This window comes from Anolis carolinensis, chromosome 2 (assembly GCF_035594765.1).
Source record: "Anolis carolinensis isolate JA03-04 chromosome 2, rAnoCar3.1.pri, whole genome shotgun sequence".
Classification (NCBI taxonomy): domain Eukaryota; kingdom Metazoa; phylum Chordata; class Lepidosauria; order Squamata; family Dactyloidae; genus Anolis; species Anolis carolinensis.
The window spans coordinates 272615362-272637073 of NC_085842.1; the positions used below are offsets into that span (position 1 = coordinate 272615362).

At 37.5% G+C, this 21712-nt stretch overlaps 1 long non-coding RNA gene across 1 annotated transcript; it reads right to left on the reverse strand.

The window, feature by feature from the left end:
* Window positions 1-561: 561 nt before the first annotated feature.
* On the reverse strand, window positions 562-21391 carry LOC103279347 (uncharacterized). The gene is made up of 4 exons (XR_010003508.1): window positions 21028-21391; window positions 19255-19423; window positions 14923-15046; window positions 562-1786 (listed from the first exon to the last, which is right to left on the reverse strand). It is a non-coding gene; the product is annotated as an uncharacterized LOC103279347 (long non-coding RNA).
* Between the last annotated feature and the right edge of the window lie 321 nt (window positions 21392-21712).

The window sequence follows — 21712 nt, forward strand, 5'->3', positions numbered from 1 at the left end:
ACTTTGAATCCATCTGATGGAATAGACTAAAACTGGATTTTAATTATCTTTTCTAATGAGATACTGTGGGATTTTTTCCCTCTTCCATTGGCAGAGGCATGGCATACGCTTTGGAATGTGTGCTTAAAAAGCTTTTCCTCTGCCCTGGATAAGGTAAACACAAGATAATAAGATGATAAATTGTTAAAGTACTCACAATAGTCCTTTATTGTTGTCACATCACAGATCCAACAGACTTTGGTTTCTTCTCAACATCTGTCCCTTTTATCTCCCCCAGCCCCATCCTTCACACAAGCCCTCCCAATCACCCAATTGATGTTGATCTTGATCCACAGCTGGTTTCTCTTCCTTAGGATTAAGGGAGTACACTGTTTTCAGACCAAGGGTGGGACCCTCTTTCTCTCTGACATGCACAATCTCATGATTTGTTGAAAGTGAAAAAATAAAACTATTTATACTTTTATTCAAAGAGCTTAGACAGTAAAACCTGCAAGATTAGGAACAGCTTCACCAAATTCAGATCAGAATTCTGTTAGTGACATATGGTGGTGTAATCTGGAATGATACCCATTTATGCCATTTTAGAGGCATGGCTGAAGAAAGAAACCAGTTATTTGCCATGCAGTCCAGTGGTTCTCAGTTATTTGCCTTACTCCAGTGGTTCTCAACCTGAGGTTCCCAGATGTTTTTGTCCTTCAATTCCCAGAAATCCTAACAGCTGGTAAACTGGCTTGGATTTCTGGGAGTTGTAAGCCAAAACACCTGGTGACCCACAGGTTGAGAATCACTGCCTTACACAAACTGTTCAGGTAGGGAGGGCAGTATCCAAGCTGTGTCTGAATGCATTTCTTCAACCTGAAGAAACTGTCCCAGACATTTAGAGAACAAACTTGTGCTGCAAGGGCAACATCTAACCTCTTCTCTCAGCTGCAGAACTTCTCTCAACTGCCTTGGAAGCTGCTCCTGAGAGAAGGAGGGTGAAGAAGTCACTATGTAGAAGTATGTTGGAAGAATGGTAAACTCTGTGATTTAGGTTCACTCCCTTGGTATGTTACCTAATAGGACCAAAACAAACAAACTAACGAAAGGACTAAGGTTGGTTTTAGATTTGATCCATCAACTATACTAAGCTCCGCCCAGACATATCTGATGTCTGTATTGTTAGCCTGACATCCCAAAACATTTCATGGAAGATTAGGAACAGCTTTGGCTTTTCTCAGAAACAGTCATGTCTCGTCCATTTTGTATGGACTTTCATGTGAAACAAATTTTAATCTGTGACTTTGTTTCTTTCAAGCAAAATTACCACTATCAATCTATGCAAAGTAAAAGGAACGGAAATTTCAACCACAAAGCCATTTATCCAAGAGTAAAGATTTAGTTTAATTAGCTTTTAGTATTTTGCAGTTGATTAAATTTCTTCTGAGGTCATGCCTCATAGATTTCATATGCATTTCTCGATTTACAGAAGTGAAGTGCTGTTTTCAGGGAAGGAAAATACTTTTTTGAAATATAATGCAAGTACTGGGTAGGGGAATTTGCAATGGCAGAAACATTTGAGTTCCTGAAGCTTCACAGCAGAGTACTTGAATCTGACATTTCTGAAGTCAAATTGGTTTTCTCACATTTGTTTCAACGCTCCTCAAAGCAGCATCTGATTAGTCTCCAGTGTTCTCAAGCAGATAAATTGCATAAGGTGACACATTTTATTCAACCACTTCTGTAAGTTCAAATGATCAGTGTTTCATGGAATTATTTGTTCTAAAGGTAAAATGATGAACATTTCCTAAGTAAAATAAGAAAAGAGTAAAAATAAACAGGATTTTTGATTTTCTTTTATTTTTACGTATTGTACCAGCCAAGATACTGCATATTGTTTCTGCAAGGAAGATCTTTTAGGTGAAACATATATTTTCTGTTTTCCTCATAGCCATGTGTAAAATAGTTAATAAAAATATAATAACCGTGCACTGATAGCATTGCTCAGAAAATAAACAAGAAAATATACATCACTTTTGTCAATATATACTTTTCCTAATTATTTCTTTCACACTAGTTAGTAAATGAAAGTGATTAAATTGAATTGTTTTTATGTCTTCATTATAAGATAATACAATCCTTTTTCTGCCTAAGTTGAGATTATATTGCTTTTCTTGATTCTTGCTTATAATTGGATATTTTAGTTCATAATGAAGTATGTATAAAACCTGAAATGTTTTGGATTAAATTGAGCAGGGAAAATATATCTGTAGAGTTTTTGTTTGTTTTTGTTCTAAAATGATGAGGAATATGATTTCATTGTGTTAAAAATACAAAATTTTAAAAATCCAGTTATAATCAGAATATATATTTGTTAATTAGCATTGGAAACTCCCATATTTTTTCCAGCAGTAATTTTAAAAGGTATTAACATCATTTCCAAATGCTTACACAGGAAAAAGCCTATAATAGCAGGTGTAAAATATTGATATATACATGTGCAACTAAAGTTTTATCTCAACATTATGGTACACAAAAATGAAACAAGCTGTATGTTTTCTCTACACCATATGATTTGAAATGATTCCTTCTATGATAATTGTAGAGGGAAGTATTGGATTCTAATAAAGAGATTATACTGCAGTTTAGGAGTGGGAAGTAAGACCCACTGCAGACAGTGGAAATGATGTCTCAGCAAAAAATTATAATATTGCAGTATGTGATGCAACATTTCTAAAACTTTAACAGAATAATAAATGTGTGTTGATCTAAAAAGGATCTTTAAAACAAACCTCAAAAAAGTTTTTTTTCTTATTATGATCATGCAAAATCTATTGTGGCCATATTCTGCTTTAGTAATGTACTGTTGTAGTTACGTGATCATTGCCTTCAAGTTGTTTCCAGCCTACAGGGTTTACTTACGAAGATTTGTTCACTGCGGATTTGGCATTAGCTTTTTCTGAGGATGAGGCAGTGTTACTTACCCAAAGTTACCCAATGGGATTGCATGGCTGGATGGGAATTCAAATTTTGGTTTTCCAGAGTCCTACCACCCCATCACACTGGGGTTTTTTGCACCTTTTTCCTCTTTGGGACGGGACATGCTGAGCACCATCAGATGATGCTGGTTTGGCCCCACCCCCATTACTCCCGAAGTGGTGCAAAAGCATTGCAAGTCGGACAGTCAAACCATGAGAGCCTGCTGGCTCTCATGAGGCAAGGCAACACAATCAAAGAATCATATCGCGGAAGGAGCCACAAAGGACACCTAGTCTAATCCCCACCCATGCAGGAACACACAATCAAAGCATTCTTGACAGTGGTCTCTGTTTAAACACCTCCGGAGAAGGAGACTTAATCACATTCTAAGGCAGCATATTCCACTGTCAGTGAGCTCTTAGTATTAGGAGGTTCTTCCTAATATTCAGGCAAAATCTCTTTTCCTTCAGTTGTTTGCTCCATGTAATAGTTTCTAGAGCAACAGAAAACAAGCTTGCCCCCTCCTTCATATGACATCCTTTAAAAATTTTAATGTAGCTATCATGTCCCCTCTTAACCTTCTCTTTTCTAAGCTAAACATAACAATTCCCTAAGCCTTTCCTCCAGACCGTTTACCATTTTGGTTTCCCTACCTGGACATGTTCCAGCTTGTCAGTATGCTTTATGAATCATGGTGCCCAGAAATATGGTAATATGGTATTACAGATGAGACCTGACCAAAGCAGAATAGAGTGGTAGCATTACCTTCCTCAAGCTAGACACAATATTCTTATTGATGCAGCCTAGAATCATATTAGCTTTTTTTGGCTGCCATTAGCTTTGGTGAAACTTGTTGATTCTGCCTTACAGTGAGGTGCATTTATTACATTTCTACGTATGATAAAAAATATATTGTTTCCCAAAGTGGGATTCTGTGGCTAACTTCTAGAGTCCAGTTTAAACCACTATGCCTCACAACCTCTGAGGATGCCTGCCATAGATGTGGGCGAAATGTCAGGAGAGAATACTTCTAGAACATGGCCATACAGCCCCGAAAACATACAACACTATGCCACACTTCAGCAGCTCACTGTTATTTATGAATGATTGGAAATAATACCAAATTGTGTTTTAAATCTTCTTTCAAAGTATTTTAAGACTATCAAGCAATCACTCCAGGTTAAATATATAAATACTTCCAGTCTTTACAGTTTACTTTACAGTCTTTACAGCAATCAGTTAGTGTTTTATTGATAGTAAAAAGTTAGCATTGACAACTTAGAAGATAGGAGCAAAATTCAAAACAATCTTACCAGATTAGAGAGATGGGACAAAACTAACCAAATGAAATTCAACAGGGACAAATGCAAGATACTCCACTTAGGCAGAAAAAAATGAAATGCAAAGATACAGAATGAGGGATGTCTGGCTCGACAGCAGTACGTGTGAAAAAGATCTTAGAGTCCTCGTGGGCAACAAGCTAAACATGAGCCAACAATGTGATGTGGCAGCTAAAAAAGCCAATGGGAATTTGGCCTGCATAAATAGGAGTACAGTGTCTAGATCCAGGGAAGTCATGCTACCCTTCTATTCTGCCTTAGTCAGATCACACCTGGAATACTGTGTCCAATTCTGGGCACTACAATTGAAGGGAGATGTTGACAAGCTGGAAAGTGTCCAGATGAGGGCGACTAAAATGATCAAGGGTCAGGAGAACAAGCCCTAAGAGGAGCGGCTTAAAGAGCTGGGCATGTTTAGCCTGCAGAAGAGAAAGTTGAGAGGAGACATGATAGCCATGTATAAATATGTGAGGAGAAATTATAGGGAGGAAGCTTGTTTTCTGCTGTCCTGGAGACTAGAAAGCAGAACAACGGTTTCAAACTACAGGAAAGGTGATTCAACCTGAACATTGGGAAGAACTTCCTAACTGTGAGAGCTGTTCAGCAGTGGAACTCTCTGCCCTGGAGTGTGGTGGAGTCTCCTTCTTTGGAAGCTTTTTAACAGAAGCTGGATGGCCACTTGTCGGGGGTGCTTTGAGTAAGATTTTCCAGCTTCTTTGCAGGGGTTGGACTGGATGGCCCATGAGATCTCTTCCAACTCTATGGTAATTTGATTCTATACAGTTAAGCACTTGATTTCAGGTATGAGGTCTACCAAACACTGATTGCAAATGAACATTTTTTTCTAATCAAGTGGTGAACATCTAGGCTGAACTGCATTTGATTTAAAATGCACTTTAATGTTGCAAGTTGAACAACTTTGTAGAAATTACAAATTTCAGGAACATCATTGCTATGCATATTTAGAATGTTAAAATATAACTATTGATGTTAATGAAATGTTCAGTTTTAACAGAAAATGCCTTTCATGTCAAATTTTCTGGTGTTCAGAAATGTGGGTCTTTTTCAAGGTGACAAAATAAACATGCAAAACTCACTTGGGATCAATACACATGTGACTATAATCACTCAGATATAAAATATCTCATATTCATCATACATAAAAATTCATGTATTTCAAAATTTGACTTCAACAGGTTTCCAGAAAACCTTTTCCAGTCAATTCCATATTATATTCATTAAAATGTGTATTTTCATGATTTGATAATTGCAGTTTATCATCACACTATGTCCAAATACTTAAGTGCATCATTGAAAAGGAAAAGGGTTAAAAATTGTCTCCTTTTGATCTACTCCTCTCCCCTCCAATAAGGAGAAGAATCTGATGGTGGTGAGTTTGAAAAATACATTAATTGTAAGAGCTGTTTTCAGCAATGCATTTCATTTAGAATTTCCCAGGCTGATCGGTCATCACTACAAAACGTCATGCCTAGTTACTTCTGTCCAATACTATTATGTGACATGGCTGATGATAATGAATCAGGTAAAAGAAAAGAAAAAGAGGATTAAATTATTCAAAGGATGGCTGTTAACTGTTTCAGAAAAACAAATTACTCTTAAAACTACCCTTGCCTATAAAAAAAGAAATACAAGCTGTGAACAGAACACATTTTAGCCATGATTTATTTTAATGATCTATGAAAACAGAATTCCCTTCTGTATTAGCCAGGTGTAAGTTTACTCTAGGGAGGAATACTGGAAAAATTTTACTTTCAGTAAATAGGAAATAGTTGTGATTGCCGACAAGCTAAGTAAATAAGAAACTAGACTACAGTAGTGGATTGAACTAAGAGGTGGTTTTTTTTGTTTTGTTTTTTTGTGGGTGTATCAGGAGCGACTTGAGAAACTGCAAGTCACTTCTGGTGAGAGAGAATTCGCTGTCTGCAAGGATGTTGCCCAGAGGATGCCCGGATGTTTGATGCTTTACCATCCTGTGGAAGGCTTATCTCATGTCCCCACATAGGGAGCTGGAGCTGACAGAGGGAGTCAACCCGCTCTCCCTGGATTCGAACCAATGACCTGTTAGTCATCAGTCCTCCCAGAACAAAGGGTTTAACCCATTGCAGCACTGGGGGATCCGAACTAGGGGTAACTTCTATTAACTATTAACAATTAATTAGTTACCTATTTTATGCTGTTTCTTGAAGATAGCAAAAAATCATTGGGGGCACAATCTGATACAGGAGCAGCTGAAAGAAGGGGATGGGGGACAAGGGAAGAAAAAGGAGAAATTTGGAGATACAGTAGAGTCTCACTTATCCAACATTCTGGATTATCCAACACATTTTTGTAGTCAATGTTTTCAATATATTGTGATATTTTGGTGCTAAATTCGTAAATACAGTAATTACTACATATCATTACTGCATATTGAACTACTTTTTCTGTCAAATTTTTTGTATAACATGATGTTTTGGTGCTTAATTTATAAAATCATAACCTAATTTGATGTTTAATAGGCTTCTCCTTAATCTCTCCTTGTTATCCAACGTATTTGCTTATCCAACATTCTGCCGGCCCGTTTATATTGGATAAGTGAGACTCTACTGTAATAGATTAATTATTGGTTAGTTGCACCTTTACAAATGTCTGGTATGTCATGAGGAGAAAACAAAGAGGGTGAAATTTGTTGAGGAATGAGGAGTTCTTTTATAATATTATCATTGTTACAACAAGTCTTCATCTCTATTTCTTTAACACACATTACATAATATACTGAGGATTCTAACCATTTTAATTTAATTAAGTCAGAAGAGCTTTCAACCCCAGGAGTTATAGATGGAAAATATATCTGATGTAAATGCAGAAAAAGAGACAACATGATGATAAAATGATAATAACACTAACCTACTAACAATCTAAATGAAAATTATAGAACTTTATAGATATTTATAATAAATAATTTAATGAAAAATTTAACGGGAAGTAATCTGCTATGAAAAATTCAGTTTAATTTCCGTTGAAGAAGAACTGGAAAAGAATATATGAAGACCAGGAGACAATGTGAGAAGATAGACGAAGATACAACCAATGGACTTAAAATTAAAATAAATAAAATACTTGTGTATTTCCATTGCTTTTCTTTTTTTAAAAAAAAAAAACTTCTTTTCATTTATATGTGAGTATTCAACAGTAGTACAAGAACTTCAGTAGTACATCAGTATATGGAAGGAACATCTGAAGAATGAGGTGGATCACATATTGGCCCATATGTTCACTTTCACATAGGAGATGTCTTTGAACATAAATACTGAAATCACATCTGTTCTTAAAGACTGGCTGTTAAAGAAATCATTTTCCTTTAACAATAAATTTGAAAACCTGTTATTACATAAAAGAAACTACCCTTTCTCAAGAGGGTGAGGCAGGCATTACCTATATTGGGCATTTCCCTGTCTTATAGCATCTGTGTGTGCTCTGATTGAACTAAGCTTTGAAGCTTCTACTTGAAAAATAAAATACAATGCCTGGCACACTTAAGTTCACTGAATTATAAATTCTATGCTTGATTAAAGATCAATAGTTTAATGGGAAACTATTAGCTAAACTATGAAAACAATGCACATGCAAATAGAGTTGCTGAATCTATTTAAACATCCTAGACTATTTGTTCAATTAATCCATTCTTCAGTTCTGTTCAAACTTTACTCTCACTAATAGCCCACTATCTCTGTGTTTTGAAGTCTATAGAGCAGGAAATATCAATTACAAAGAAACAGCAAGTTGTGGTAAGAAAAGGTAAGAGGTGGCTGCATTAGAGGTAGCAAAAATAGTATTTTGCATAGTTTTTTTTTTACTATTAACCTAAACATTCAGTTGATATTCAACACACATTGACTATATCCATTAACATAGTCCAAGTTCTCCCAGGTACATGCCTAATTTGGAATGATAATAGTATGCCATTAGCTTTTCAAATTGAGTTGGGGTGAAGGGAAATGCAGTGGCAAATTCAAAACATTATAAAAGCAAAATAAAACTCCTTGCTAAGTTTAAGTATTTTCAAGTCCTCTCATATGTGAATTGCTCTGAGGTCCAAGATCAGAAAGAAGAGCATTCAGCACACCTTGGGGCTACTGAAAGAAAAGGCAACAAAATGAACAATTCAGTTTCTGCCTCTGCAGTTGACCTCCAGATTTCAAATCTCCTGCCCTCTAACTAAAGGAGAACAATAAATAGATACAAAGAATCAACCGTGTCATGAAAGAATCTTGGTCACTTGAAATATAAAGAGAACAAAAGAGACAGACTGAAGTTTACGTGAAGGACCATCTCCTCCCCCCCCCCCCCCAACTCCTTCACTACACTACAACTAAGTATAAAAATCAAGATTCGGCACTTTATGTTTTGAATATGTTATATATATTTTTTAATCTGTTTCATTGTTTTATGTGTTATATTTGCTTACATGTTTTGATTGTGTTATAGTTTGATAGGTTTTACTGTTTTATTGGTTTTATTGTAATGTCTATGATACAGCATTGAATTCTTGCTGGATTTTGTAAGCTGCCTTGAGTGCCCTGTGGGGTGAGGAAGGCAGGGTATAAGTGAATTAAAAATAATAATAAATAACTACATCTGTCTTGTTCTAAGTGAACTTTTTACTATTATGGAATTTGACATGCATGCTCTTGCTTTCTCTAGGCATTAATGCTAGAAATAGAATTCAGTGCTTACTTAAACTGTTTTGAACTAATTATTCATGTGTAGTTTTTTTGATATTATTAATAGTTCCTGACATAGCAGCTTCTTTAAGGTGACAGTGGTCAGAATCATGTTTGTGCATTATGCAATCATGGTTTTTGGGTGTTAGAGGTAAGTGGAAAATGGTTGCTAATGTAGCAGCCATAATGTAAACAAAGCATTGGAGAAATAGGATACTCAGAACTAGATTTTTCCTGTTTTCCTTCAACACTGCTATATAAACTTAGAAGAAGTATAACCACAAAGATATGATACCAACAGGACATCAGTTAATGGTATAGAGTAATTTGACAGCATGAAGGAATTTGTTTAAACCCCATCCTACTTGGTTTTTTTTTTTTTTTTAAAGAAAAATGGTTTCTGGGATATTTTCTGATTTTATGGGAATTTCAGTGCATTTAAAGATATAAAAATGCCCCATATCTATAGGCATGCTTGTGGATATAGAATTAAGACTATCCCACAGTACTCAGAGTCAGGACTCACCTACACTGCCATTTAATGTGATATAGATGGGGCCTCAGTATCATCATGAAGCATTGACACCTTATAATATCAAAATTAACCAGGAAAAAACCTGGAATCCCACATCTTTGGATGTGTGAGACCTGTGGAGACTACTCCTGAGATTGCCATCAATGATGTTAGGAGCAGTTTCCATATTGATCCCAACTCTGTGGGCTCAAGCAGACAGCCTCTCCTCCCTTGTCTCCTTTTCAGGCTTTAAAACAGTAAAACTGGGCTGCTCGCTGAGCCTGGAGGCTTCTCCTTCCTCAATGGAACCTCTAAAGGACAAATGGAGCTTTCTAGAGGAAAGGGAGAAATTTCCCCTTGAAAACTGTGCATCATTTAGAGAGGCCATGGGGGAAGGAGAAGCCTCCAGGTTCAGTAGGGAGCCCATTTTCCTGTTTTAAAGACGGAAAGGGGGACAAGGGAGTGCAGGAGGCTAGGGACCATAGCCCCACCCCAGACCTGATTACAAACCAGTATGGATGGGAATGTGGCAACCCCTTTGCCAAAAAAGTGAGGTTTTGGCCCCCCGTGTGGGCAGCAAATGCATAAGGAATTGGAGGTTTAAACTTCAATTCCCTGTGCATTTTTTTTTGCAGTGAAGAAGAGCTCTGAGACATGTATTCATATGAGGAGTAACAGTTGTTGACAGAACTCCTTTTATGTGCAGATCTCACCAGCTTAATCTGCCCTAAAAAAATCCTACCACTTTTATTTCCAGAACTTGTTGGGAACCCTTAGAATTTGGGCAATTAGGAAAAGTCTTCCCTTTCTAAATATTCTTTATTAATGAAAGCATGAGGAGAATATATGAGAAGAATTATGTGCTGTTAAGTGTAGAGCTACCAATTATATCCTTTCATTAGTCAAAGGGAGGCTGATTGGTAATCTTCAATAAAATGACAACACAGAAACCTCCCAGAAGGGGAGAAATTAACCAAGCTGATTCTATTTCCTCCCAGCTGATGCTATGGTCATCATCCTTCACATGTGATTTCTGTCTCTAATCCACAATTGCCTTTTTTATTTAAAAAATGCATGTTATTGGAACAGTGCAACCAAGAACAGCAATCACTGTTTCTTTCCTATCCTATGAAATAAGAATAAGGCATTAATGCTCAATGACTGAAACAATAGAATAAGAAAACCAAGGGAATTTATTTGCTTTGTTGTAATATCTGAGGACTGTTCTTCCTCAGTAAGACTTTAACTAAAAATGTGTTGAAGTAATTTTATTCAAGTATATTGTAATCAAGAGTAAGTGCAACTCATACTGAGGCACCCAATGTTTCGGTACTTCACAGAAGTGAAGTTCAAAAATAAAAGTTAATTTATCTTTACAATGGAAAAAACATTATAACATATTTGCTGCACTGTTTATAATAAAATGTAACATCTGGTGCTTTACTTTTACTTGGCAATGATAAAAAGTTAAATTATAATACCAGATTTTATCTGTTAATTACTAGGCGGTCTAAATGATACCATAAGCAAATGGAATACAAAAATAAGATGCTACAGCAAGTTGGCTTTAGCAGCATTATTCTCTCAAACATCATTTTATCACAACTGAAAAGAAGTCTGCTTGTAAATTGCATTCCATATGTGATAGAAAACTGCTCACAGCCCTAACAATCAAAGTAACTGTGAGCAAACTATAATTATTTAATGTAAAAGGGCAGATATTTGAAATGATATGTGGTGATAAAAGGGGTAAGAAAAATGTTCTTTTAGGCCATGCATTAGCCTCACTCCACTTTCTACAGTCCTCTGAGCTCCCAACAGCCCTGAGCCCCCAATTTTATTGTGGGAACTTGTGTATAAAAGACTGCTGTCTGGAACAGTGTTATACCTTAAAACACTCTTTTAACTTTATTATTTTTTATTTTCTGATTGATTCATGTCTGGAATTCCTCTGTTTTCAGAGTTTTGCTTCTTATTTACTGTTCTGATTTTTGAGTTCCAGACATGAATCAATCAGGGGCAGCTAAGGACTCTGAACAAAGGATGCCCTCAGGCAGAAAAAAGTCAGGAGATGAAGCTATTCAATGCTAATTATGGTGATTAATTAAAACATTCACACTGGCCTCCAACTGACAAGAGTTCTTCGCTCACCCTGGACTTTCCACAGATATATAAACCTTCCTTTCTTAGTTTTCTCCATACCTCACAATCTCTGAGGATGCCTGCCATGGATGTGGGTGAAACATCAGGAGAGAATACTTCTGGAACATGGCCATACAGCCTGGAAAACATACTACAACCCTGTGATCCCGGCCATGAAAGCCTTCGACAACACAAGAAGAGATTTTCTACCCTTCACCCCCCCCCCTTCCACCCATAATTGCCAAATTCTCCTTGGCTCTTTGTTCAGTCACTATAGAGCCCTAGAGGAAGTGGCAGGTCTGCAGGTTTGGTTAGCTGTGGTTATTGGGATGGGACTGAAGAAAAAATCCAGGGGTTCTGATAAATGAAGACCAATTCTCGTAAGAAAAAAGGAGAAAGAAGAAAGAGGGGCAAGATAAAATTAACTACATTTTTAAGTCAACTTTATTGGGAATTGTAGTGGAAAAGAATGTTGGGGCCACACAGCATTTTAAGATTGCAGCTATTGTCATTAATATTTTTGAAAAGCAAAGAAGTATGTCCTTCTAGTAAATAGCAAGGAAACTGGTTGCAGTCCATCACTTCTGCAGTATAAGTTTGTTCTACAGTTATATCAGCATAAAAAATGTGGCTGATTTGTCCTCTAACCTCTGAGAAGTTTGAATACATGGAGCTTTGATTGCTAACATAAAATCAGGCATTTATTTTAAAAAGCAAGCACCTCTGGCCATAAACAATGAAAGCAAATGCCTGTGGTATTTATATACACCTCCCTAGACTCCGAGTCGCATGGTTCCATAGGATACTAACATGGCAATTAAAGTGGAACCATAGTGCTATAATTCTGTAGTGTGAAAGTCCCCCTAGCAATATGCAATGTCAAGGTGTCTCCCCTTCTTACTGCTATTTATCTTTAACATGTACTTGAACTTGACAATCCTTCAAACATAGGGCTACTGTTGTTTTAAGAAAACCTAGGAAAAGGAGGAAAAGGGGATTGGAACTGCTGATAAATATATTTGAGACTGTGAACAAAATTGTGCTTAAGGGATAGGCAGTAGGTCAGTGGTTCTCAACCTGTGGGTCCCCAGATGTTTTTTGGCCTTCAACTCCCATAAATCCTAACAGCTGGTAAACTGGATGGGATTTCTGGTAGTTGTAGGCAAAAACACCTGGGAACTCACAAGTTGAGAACCACTGCAATTAGTAATAGGTAGTAGGCAACTACAAATCTAAAGCTAGAGTATGCAGCAGGATGGTCCTGACCCAAATGAATACCCCTCTGTTCAGAAATATATCCTCATTAGACTGACAAGCATTAGAGAAAAGATAAAAAATAGAAAGGTCTTGATTTGAGAAAATTTCAGTCTAGAAACTAACCTCTTCTGAATGCTGGCTGGAGAAAAGTTACAAGAAATTGTAGGTCTTTGATTTAAATGCATGGTTAACTAAATATTAGTGACTCTTCCTTATTAAAGCAGAACATTCAGAGGATGTTTCATTTCATTTTGTAGCTACGTATTATCCTGCAATCTTTAAATTAATCTCATGTGTACATATATTAATCCATATATCAAATATATTCTCTTGGTTCAAGGTTATGCTCTGTCTCAGCTGAGGGTCAATTTTATATCTAAGCTAAATTAAATAGGATACTACATAATGTGGAATTACGAAAATGTTTATTTTAAGGAATGTACATGATGTCAATGGATTTTTTTAAAGAAATAAGTTATATTTGATATGTATTACAATCTTTGTGACCTTAGGAGGTATTTAAGGAGAACTAATTCCAATTCTTCTACAATACCTTTCAATTCAAATTTTTCTTAGATTCTCAAGATTTCATTCAGTTTTCTATTGATGTTTCCCTACCTTGTGTCTGCATGATTTCTGAACATATGAATCTAAGAGGAAGATATCTTTGTCTTCTATGTTGTTTTTATTATTTGCTATTTATACAGATGCTTTCATTGTTAAAGCACATGAGCCATTCACTGAATGTTGGCAGCATGCAAACTGGTCATCTCCTTTCTATTCTTCTTCAAGGGTATTATATTGATCTTTTTATTTGTGTCCTGAGTCCATCATTTTCAATCCTTTCTCCTACTCTTTTTATCTTTTTTCTTTCTTTCTAGGTGTGCTATATCTAGTTTTAGCACATAAACATGTGGCAATTAACAATGCTGTCACCATATGATCATAATCATTTGGAAGTGCTTTCAATCCCACTGCCTGTATTTGATATGACAGACTTAAACACATGCATGTTGTTAACTACTCCCAGGGACACTTTCCACTGTTCTCTGCTCCCTAGCATCTGCTGCTTGAACCAGTCTTCTCAATGTCTCAAAGCCTTTATTAAAGGTGCCCTGCCCATTCTTTTGCTGGATCATTGAAAGTCTATAGCTCCTTATTCAAATAGTCATCTCTACCTTAGTAAATGAACCCAATGCATTTGAACCATGAGTTATGACATTGTGTAGATGTTATTTAGGGTAGAAAGATGAAGATTCACATTCACTCTTCAAAAGAGGGAATTCAAAAGAATTAGGTGCTTCTCTAGCACACAGCAATCATGTAGCTTTTTTTTTTACTCTTTCTTACTATTCCTGCCATGTTATGCCTTGTGTGCTCTCATTGTGTCACTTGATTAATCATATTATATTGATTTTGGGGGTGTCCATACAGTTTGATATACCCTTGAAACACATATACAATTATGGTCATAGTTGTCTGTGTAAACTAATGAGCTGTTTTACAAATTGAATACAGAAAACCTTCTAACCCCATCTCCTCCCATTTGTCCCCTGGAAGAGGGGAGCCAGTTTGAATAGGTTAAGTTGGATTATCAGGTAAGTGCATACTATTAGTTTTGCTTTCCATTCAGAGCACAGGAGAAGAGGGGAGCAGCTTGCTTTTCACACCAAGATGTTTTTCCTGGGAATTCAGGTGAGCTTTTTCATGACTTTAAACGAGGCAGCTGACACTGATGTGTACTCTATCTGCTGGCACTTGTCACATGTATTAAGTTCAAGGCAAAATAATTGTGTCCTGTTCAACCTCTGTATTTGAAGAAACGCAGGAGAAATCACAAAGGTATACAGAGAAAGTATGAGGTGTTTCTTGTGAGATTAGTTGTCTAATCAGCTTAAAATGACACCAGGCCTGTATTATACCGCAGCTGTGGGGACAGAAGCTAGATATACTACCCAGTAGCTTAAGCGATTGCCTCTTTTCTTACCTGATGGGGAATTTTTCCCCTCTTTTAATCCACCATCATCTATTTTGCTGCTATTTTGAAGGAAGCAGTCAAGTCTCATTCCTTTGTCCTTTCCTAATACAATTTTGTGATGACATTTGTAGCACTGCAAAGGGACAAAAAGTTATATTTGTAGAAATTTGATGATCACCTATTAAAAATAATAATTGACCAGAAGTCTATTTTTGGGGAGGAAATGATGGGATAGTGATATTTAACAGACAGAGGAATTCTACAACTATTTAAAAAATTTAAAGCTTCCAGGATGATTAATTCATTGCCAGAAAAAGAGAAGACTAGGAGAGTTATGGAAAATTGGAGAGCATGAAAGAAAGTCTTTGCTCAAGAGCAGAGCTGGTCCAACAATGAGGCAAATTAAGCGGTCGCTTGGGGCGCAAAACATACGGGGGCGCAGTCGAGTCTGCTTTTTCTGTTGATTTGTTGTAAAACATAATATTTTGGTGCTTAATTTGTAAAATCTTCATGTAATTTGATGTTTAATAGGCTTTTCCTTAATCCCTCCTTATTAGCCAACATTTTTGCTTATCCAACACTTTTATTTTTCAGTTATTGGTTTGGGGGGGGGGCACCAAAATTCTGTTTGCCTACACTTGAAAAATACCTAGGACCGGCTCTGCTCAAGAGTCATATTTTGTGCCCTTAAGGTAGAACTGAAATTTGAATATAAACAATTTCTTTGTTTAGCTATTAAGCTTTCTGTGTGGCCTTCATTTGAAACCAAAAACACTGTAACAATTTTAAAAGTTAGAATACAAACATATGTGGACAATTGATAAAAGATCTCCTATATTATATTCCGACACAAATGTATTATGCCAAGAATCACTAATGACCACTTTGGGAGAGAAGAAGTAGAATATAAATACAAATAATATTAGTAGTAATAATTGTTGACACTCAACATTAGTGATGTCAGACTGAAAACTATATCTTTAATGGTTGTATAGAAGAATTTCAGCAGGTGTTGATTGTCACCCTACCAGGTGGTAACAAGCAATACTTGATGAACTCTGCTCTTCTACACAACCATTAAAAGTGCAGGCTTTAATTGTATCACAAAATAATCTAGAATCTTGTTATTGTGTATAATATTGATCAAAACTAATTTTAAAGTGAAATAAAATGCATGATGGGAAAAGATTTACAAGCAGCAATATAAAACTTCTGGTGTTGGTTGCAGAATCATAAGATACTTGTGTTTATTATTTTCAACCAAATTAATGCTATATATTTGAATTATTAGCATAATAAATAGTGCAAGAAATACAAAGAGAAGGTGATAGATTTGAAGTCCTTTCTATATAACATGTTCCATAAAACTGGAAGTAATTTGATATGATTTGTATTTAATACAAACTCATCTGCAGCTGTGATGCGCTAGGTAAATTTTAGTGTATCATCAATAAATGAAATGTTTATAATTCAGCTCTTCAGGCCAACCTGTTTCTATTCCAGAAACTTTTTCTTGGGTTAATTTCAGAACCACTGGCAATTATCTTCGAGAGTTCTTGGAGAACAGGAGAAGTCCCAGCAGATTGGAGGAGGGCGAATGTGGTCCCTATCTTCAAGAAGGGAAAAAAGAATGACCCAAACAATTACCGTCCGGTCAGCCTCACATCGATACCAAGAAAGATTCTGGAAAAGATCATTAAGGAAGTGGTCTGCGAACACTGAGAAACAAATGCGGTCATTGCTAATATTCAACACAGATTTACCAAAAACAAGTCATGCCAGACTAATCTGATCTCTTTTTTCGATAGAGTTACGAGTTGGGTCGATACAGGGAATGCTGTGGATGTAGCGTACTTGGATTTCAGTAAGGCCTTCGACAAAGTCCCCCACGACCTTCTGGCAAACAAACTAGTAAAATGTGGGCTAGACAAAACTACAGTTAGGTGGATCTGGAATTGGCTAAGCGAACGAACCCAAAGGGTGCTCACCAATGCGTCGTCTTCATCATGGAAAGAAGTGACAAGTGGAGTGCCGCAGGGCTCCGTCCTGGGCCCAGTTCTGTTCAACATCTCTATTAACAACTTAGACGAAGGGTTAGAAGGCACGATCATCAAGTTTGCAGACGACACCAAACTGGGAGGGATAGCTAACACTCCAGAAGACAGGAGCAGAATTCAAAACGATCTTGACAGACTAGAGAGATGGGCCGAAACTAACAAAATGAAGTTCAACAGGGACAAATGCAAGATACTTCACTTCGGCAGAAAAAATGGAATGCAAAGATACAGAATGGGGGACGCCTGGCTAGACAGCAGTGCGAAAAAGACCTTGGAGTCCTTGTGGACAACAAGTTAAACATGAGCCAACAATGTGATGCGGCAGCTAAAAAGGCCAACGGGATTCTGGCCTGCATCAATAGGGGAATAGCGTCTAGATCCAGGGAAGTCATGCTCCCCCTCTAGTCTGCCTTGGTCAGACCACACCTGGAATACTGTGTCCAATTTTGGGCACCGCAGTTGAAGGGAGATGTTGACAAGCTGGAAAGCATCCAGAGGAGGGTGACTAAAATGATTAAGGGTCTGGAGAACAAGCCCTATGAGGAGCGGCTTAAAGAGCTGGACATGTTTAGCCTGCAGAAGAGAAGGCTGAGAGGAGACATGACAGCCATGTACAAATATGTGAGGGGAAGTCATAGGGAGGAGGGAGCAAGCTTGTTTTCTGCGGCCCTGCAGACTAGGACACGGAACAATGGCTTCAAACTACAGGAAAGGAGATTCCACCTGAACATCAGGAAGAACTTCCTCACTGTGAGAGCTGTTTGACAGTGGAACTCTCTCCCCCGGGCCGTGGTAGAGGCTCCTTCTTTGGAGGCTTTTAAACAGAGGCTGGATGGCCATCTGTCGGGGGTGCTTTGAATGCGATTTCCTGCTTCTTAGCAGGGGGTTGGACTGGATGGCCCATGAGGTCTCTTCCAACTCTACTATTCTATGATTCTATGATTCTATGATTAATCTCTCAATATCGCAAACACCACACCTCCCCTCCCCTCCATATTTAAACCAGAAATTGTTATTTGTTGTATATATTGCATTTAATTCATTGTCACTGTCTAAGCCCAGATTTTTTTTCTCTCTCTAGCTTCACATAATAAATGAGATTTGAAAGAAGATGACGTAACTCCCATAATGACAGGATCTGCTATAAGTCCCCATTCAAAGAGACAATGAAACTCTCTTGTCTTTTCAAATGCCACTGTGACATTCTTCTGAAGTGCTTTTAAAAATGCAAAACACTGAAATAACACAGTGCTCTTGTCAAGCTCTTTGAAATGTACCTTCTATTATGCTTCATGTTTATAACATTCTTTAAAATGTATGTATGGACTTCAATACATTGAGGTCCAATTTACGGGATTTGCCATGTATTGCAGCTAATCCGGCAGGCAGTCAGGGAACCTGTCATCCCTATTGCCCACATTGTCCACTTACCCATCCCACGGGGAGAAGCATTGTCTCCCAGCTTCCCCCTGCACTAGCCCTGTTCTTCTCTATGAGAACATGGCAAATTTTCTGTGTTCTCTTTTCAGCATCCTAGGATGCTTGCAGCATGCTGGAAAGATGGGGCCCTGCTGAATGTTGCTGTGCGTCATCTGATGGCATCTGGCAGTCTCCGTTCTCCCAGCGTCCTTCAAGTGTCCTCCAAGCATCTTAGGACACTAAAATCCCTAATGTGATGGGGGTCATATTACGAATGCCCTTAACCGATAGATACACAGAAATCTATTCATTTCTGTCATTTGCAAAAATGCATAGGAGGTTTCTAGTTCCTGAAGACAATTCTGCAAATAATAGATGAATTAGGAATAAAAACTGGTTCAGTTCCCCTTATCTACATCTACCGTAAATCAGCAACAAAAATGGGTGACATGTACAGAGCTTTGAAAACAGGCTATCATGTAAACAGAGTGCCATTTTTTGAATGTACTCATTAATCTTGCTTCTCTCACATATAAATTATGTAAATTAATATTCACCTGATGTGTTTTTCTAAATAATTTACTGCAGAGCAGTAACTGTAAACAAGTAAAAATAGCTACATTTCAAAGAAAACTGAATTTGAGTGATCTGAAGGCTTTGGCCAAAGCATTTGTAAGTGAAATCCAAACATCCACCAGAACAGAATAGTTTTAAGGGGACAGATTTTCCTTCATTCTATCCCCTGCCTCGTCCAAACTTTGCTCTGGTGGGTTGTGTGGTTTCTCATTACACAAACTTGTTTTGTTCTGCTAGTATAAACACCAAATCTTCTTACAGAATTTATCTCAGTATTAAGCAGCTGTACCTTCTTCAGAAATCTCTAGCTTGCTCAGATAAAATAACCAAAAATAGCATCTCATTCCCCTTCTCATTTCTTTAAGCTGGGGAGGCCTGTACTGATTCAGTTGCAATCTTCTGTACAGCTATCTGCACCAGCCATGTTGATATTACAGAGTCACGATTTGGAAGAAGGTCTGCAATAGAAACAGGAATTAAATGACGAATACTACAATGACATCTTTGGAATGTCCCATTGCCTTTGCTTTCTGTTATTATCTTTGCCAGAAGAGTAGTATCTCTTTCTGACAGTGATAGTGTCTTGTGTAAATGCATAAAGATGATGGGAATAAAAAACAAATTGGATCTGACCTGCCTGAAGATTTTGATCCTGTGTCTTGCTACACACTCAGGCTTAGATTTCTTTTGAAACTGGATGAATTACTTGAACAAATGGCCCATTTGTGATATAGGAAACCATGATATACACATAATCACTATGCAAGGCAATCAGTTCCCTTTTGAACACACACCTTTTGTTTATAAATCATGAATTGTGACTCCACAGGAGGTAATATCCTGCTTACCTAAGGCACCCAGAAATATTCTTTTGAATTTATTTATCAGGTATTACTCATTTACACTGATTTTTAATATCTGTATGATTTATTGGTTAGTTGTTAATCAGATATTGGAAATTTAGAGGAAAGGGCTAAGAAGTAAACAAGGAAAAATTACTAAATGTGTAAGCAATAGCTTAGAGACAAAAGTGTATCTTTTGCACACAATTTTATCCAGGTTTAAGTCTTGGAACAATCAACAGTTGCCTAGTTCATCCTAACAAAGTGTCATAAATGTGCCATGACATGACCACTCCTGCAAATAATCTCTCTCCTGTGGCTGGCGACTAGGGACCTCATCAGACAGAGAATTTAGCGTCCTAGAACATTTCACCAAATCTAATGGATGAAACCCCACACCAACCATCACACAACATCATGTGACTTCCAGCAGAGGCCCCACTGTCAACCAGGGTGAATGTATCACCAAACACTTTCCCCACAACACTGAAGGCTTCCCGTGATCTGATAGCTCCAATGGAGCCAGCACGGGTCCTCGCTGGAAGGGTGACACTTCCTCCATGTGATGGGGAAAGCATCGCCAAGACAGAGCTGTGTGCAGGGTGACAGATTCACTCCACTGCCCCTCTCCTTTATCGATAAAGCCAGGCAAAATGGGACACTTCACCTAGCCTTCATGATGAAGCCTCAAATCACTCAAATCCAGACCCTCAAACACTGATATGCTGAAGTGATCCATAACTGAGCCATGGGAAGATGGGGCCTTCTGTTCCCGCCTTCTTCAGGACATGTAATGTAATGCCTGCTGACAGATGACAACTGAAGGATAAAGGAGCCTAGATGAGTTGATGCACAGATCCCTTCTCAGAATAGTTTATCACACAAAACAGGAAAATAGCACTTGCAGAAAGACAATACTGTCTTTGCATTGGACTTATTGTATGGCACGGCTCTTTCCCCACCAGTTTCTTGTTGGGAAACAGCATGAATGATGTTTCTTTTACAAATACAAATAATAAATGCCTTTTGTAAAAGAAATGCATTCCAGCAGTGTCTCAGTAGGAGAGTAGCAGGAAAAGGAGCAATGTCATGTGATATCTCTAAGGCAAAGTTGTTTTACTGCTGTAAATGTGATTTGCCTGCCTTGTATAATAAATTCCACCCTACTATATTGTCAGTTTGAAGAAATAGTGCTAACTGCCATTTTCTCACACACCTACCTTTATTGTTCACTCTTATTTTCTTTTCAGCCCATTGGAAACTGGAAACTTCATTTTTTGAATAAAATTTTCTTTAAAAAATCATTTGCACTGTGTCTTACTTCTTCACTCTTCATTCCTCCCTTTTCTTTTTCCTGTTGTATATTGTTGTTTGTAAACCTGAAGGCAAGGATTGTCTTATTAATTTTCTTGATGCCCTGGATGCCTTTTGTGACTCAAGAGTAGGTAAAAAGAGTGGATGATTATTATTATTATTGTAACATGCATGCTTGCTGTTGTTTTTATCAGTCTTCAAATCATGTACAACTTTGGCAACCCTAAGTCAAACCTATGATGAGGTTTTCTTGTCTTAATTTGTTCAGAGGGGGGTCTGAACAAATTAAGATGATTAACAAATCATCTGAGACTGAGAGAGAGTTACTTGCCCAAGATCACCCACTGGCTTTCCATGTGGATTTGAGCCCTAATCTTCAGATTCCTATTAGAACACTCAAACCACTACACCATGCTGGCTCACACACATATAGTTTCTTCTTAGGAAAGCTTTCACAGTAATGTAAAGGCTTGGGAGAAAAATTTACATCCCCCCCCCACTGTGCAGATGGGAGGTGGGAAGGGCTTTGCCTCCACCCCTGTGGAAGAGACTGAAAGAAACTAACCCCAGCCAGGGCTACTTTCTGAGGGT